Consider the following 3,790-nt stretch of genomic DNA (forward strand, 5'->3'; position numbering starts at 1 on the left):
ATTGATTCCCAACCCACAGCTCCAGGGAGGCTAGCTAATAAGGAGGATCCTATGAAGGATGCATGGATTACTCATCGAAGGAGAAATAGATAAGATCTACATGAACAAATTGGGGGTAAGGAGGGTAATGGAGGGCAAGGGACAGGGGATGAGAACATAGGGGAACGGGAAGTTTGAGCTGGAACAGGGACAAAGTGGGAGAGCAAGGGAAGAGATACCAAGATAAATAAAGACATCATGGGAATAGGGAGGAACAGAGTGCTAGGGAAGTTCCCAGGAATACACAAGGATGACCCCACCTTAGACTACTGGCAATAATCAAGAGGGTGCCTGAACTGGTTTATTCTGGTGATCAGATGGCTGAATACCCTAACTGTCATCATAGAGTCCTCATCTAGTGACTGATTGAAGAAGATGCAGAGATCCATATCCGGGTGCCAGGCTGAGCTCCAGGAGTCCAGTCAATGAGAGAGAGGAGAGATTCTATGACCAAGGGACATTGAGACCATGATGGGAAAACATACAGAGACAACTAGCCAAATTAGTGGAAATACATGTACTGTGGACCAATAGCTGAGGAGCCCTCATGGTACTGGACTAGGCCTCCTGGATAGGTGAGACAGTTGTTTAACTTAAACATTTTAGGGGCCCCCGTCAGTGGGATAGGAACCCATTCTTAGTACATGAGCTGGCTTTTTGGAGCCTAGTGCCTATGGTGAGATACTTTGCACAGCCTTGGTGCAGTGGGGAGAAGCTCAGATCTGCCTCAACTGAATGTACCACGCTCTGCTGACTCCCCACAGACCTTGCCTTGGAGGAGGTGGGGATGGGGAGTGGGTTGGTGGGGAAGGCTGGGGGGTGAGAGGAGGGAGGACAGGGTAATCTGTGGTTGTAAAATGAATAGAAAATTTCTTAATAATATAATAATAATAAAAAGAAAATTTAAAAAAGGAAATGTGTTACAGAGACCACACATTGAGCATGACTCTAGTCCCTTCTGACAGATCTTAAGATTAAATCTTCAAGGAGTATTCTTTGAGAAGCCAAAACCCTATGCTTTGAGGTATGTTTCAATTTCTTCCTAGCATCTTTCTCCTAATATTCATGTTTCATACTGTATTATAAAAATTATGAAATAAATTTTGAATTTATTTATGTATGTAAAGTACTCATTCACATGTCACAGGACAACTGATGAGAGTCATTTCTCTCCTTACATCTTGTGGGATTTGAGATTGTCTTAGTTTAGGGTTTCGAATCCTATAAAGAGACACCATGACTAAAGCAACACTTAAAAAATATTTAATGAGGTGTTTCATTTACCTTTCAGAGGTTTATTGTCATGGTGAGAAACAAGGCAGAATGTAGGCTGACATGGTGCTCAAATTGAGAGTCCTTATATCTTGATTCAAAGGCTACAAATAGATGTCTGTCTCACTACCATGCCTTAAGCATATATGGGGCATCAAAACCCAGCTCCACAGTGAAATACTGGCTACAACAAGACTGTAACTACTCCAAAAAGGCCACACCTCATAATAGAGTTACTGTCCCCGAAAGTCATTTTCTGTCAAACTACACATTCCACTCCCTGGCCTTCGAAGGTGTATAGCTATATCATAATGCAAAAATGCATTCAGTCCACCTTCAAAATTCCTCATAGCCTATTATAGTATCAAACATATTTGAAAGTCTAAAGTTCAAAGTCTCTCCTGAGATTCATGCAATCTCTTAACTGTAATCCCCTGTAAAACCAAAATTGAAAAGCATTTCATATACTTCCAACATATAATGGCACAGGATATACATTATCATTTAAAAACTTAGGGAGGGGGCATAGTGAGAATGGGATCAAAGCAAGACTGAAATTGGGCAAACTCCAAACTCTGCCTCCCTCTCCATATCTGTTGTCAAAGTGCTCTTCAAATCTACAACCCATTTCAGCTTTGTTAACTGTAACATTTTATCTTTCTTGCGCTGGTTACACTCCCTGTTAGCAGCTTTAATAGTTGGTATCCCACAGCTCAAGGGTATCTAACATCTTGGGTTCTCCAAGGTAAGCCAGATCTCACCTTCACAGTTTCATGAAATGAATGTTTCCATTCAGGGACACTCCTTGACACATGCCTTAGTCATGGAGGAAGTTTTAATAATGCCTTTCATCTATCCTTAATTCTAAAGTTAGAACCACATGGATGAAGGTACCAAGTTCGGTTGCTTGCTAGGGATGGACAATGGCCCCCTTGGTCAATTAAATTTTCACCAGCTTCTTGTTTTTGATGGTTACCTTCATTGCCAAAGCTTGGAAGTTCTTGAACTTGCTTTGCAGATGAGGCTGGCCTCAAATTCAGAGATCTGCCAGATTCTGCCTTCCAAGTGCTGGGATAAAAACCAAGCCTGGCTTTAAACTTTTCTTTATTTCCCTTTCACAAGTTCAAAACTTAGCTTAGTAGCATCCTTCCCAGAGGTCACCCCTCCCTTTCTTCCATTCTTAATTTGGTTATATCCTTGAATACAGGATTTAGCTCCAATCCACTTCCTGGTGCTCTGAAGCTTGCTCCTTTTTCATTTTAAATCTTTATAAGCATAAATACTAGTCACCATATTACAGAGTCTATACTAGGCTCTTTTGAGATTTCCTCTCCCAACAAAATTAATCTAAATGTATTCACTTTAGCCTCAGGCAGACTCTTTGGACAAGGACAAAAAGCAGCTAATTTCTTCACCAAAATATAAAAAAAATGATTTTTAAGCAACATAATATAATTCTTCTTTGGAACAACTTGAGTCCCCTGACAGTTCAAATCATTTTTAAAGCCATTGTCTTCTATGCTTCTATTAGTATGACCCATTAAGCGGTGCTTATAACATACCACTGCTTTCCTAATCCAAAGTAGCAGCATCCAAATTCCTCCAACCTAAAACATGGTCAGGCCTACCACAACAATACCCCAGTCCCCGGTATCTCTGTACCAAGTGCTATCTTAGTTTAGGGTTTCTACTGCTGTGAAGAGACATCATGATCACAGTCACTTTTTGCAAAGGAAAACATTTAATGGAGTGGCTCACTTAAATTTCACAGATTTAGACCATTATTATCACAGGAAGAATCTAGTTGGCATGCTGGCAGACATGGTGCTGGGGAGAAGAGTCATTACCTATTGATCCAAAGGCAACAGAAAATGGTATGTCTGACTGGCATGGCTTAAGGATAGATGAGGCCTCAAGGCTTGCCTCCAAAGTGACCCAGTTCTTCCAATAAGAATACACATAACCCCACAGGGCTACAGCTCCTAATATTGCCACTGCCTTTGGGGTTAATTTTCTATACAGATTAATTCAGGTTTTCATGCTTAGTATCAAGTCTTTCCATTTGAGTCTAATGATCTTCATTAATCACCAGACTCCAGAAGATAATTAACCTCTGCAAGCAGTATAATTTGGGTGATATCATCCAAAGTTACAAGAAGAAAGTAAAATAGTAGTAATCTCCACAAGTATCTGAAAACAAACATAAATATTGTGCATTAACATAAACCATAATATCAAATAAAATATGTTTATGGACTCACAACTTTGTCTTAAGCAAAACAGAACAGAACAAAACAAGAAAATCTCTAACTGAGAAGACAGCTTCTAAGATATTCATTCCTGGATACATCTTATAACAAAACAAAGCGAACAATAGCCATCATACCTGTTCTGTGGTGTGTTTCTTTGTCCTACTTTTTTTATGAAAATAAGATACACATTTTTATTGATGCTCAGTACAAAGTTCATAGTCCAAAGG

The sequence above is a fragment of the Peromyscus maniculatus genome, chromosome 1 (assembly GCF_049852395.1).
Source record: "Peromyscus maniculatus bairdii isolate BWxNUB_F1_BW_parent chromosome 1, HU_Pman_BW_mat_3.1, whole genome shotgun sequence".
Classification (NCBI taxonomy): Eukaryota; Metazoa; Chordata; class Mammalia; order Rodentia; family Cricetidae; genus Peromyscus; species Peromyscus maniculatus.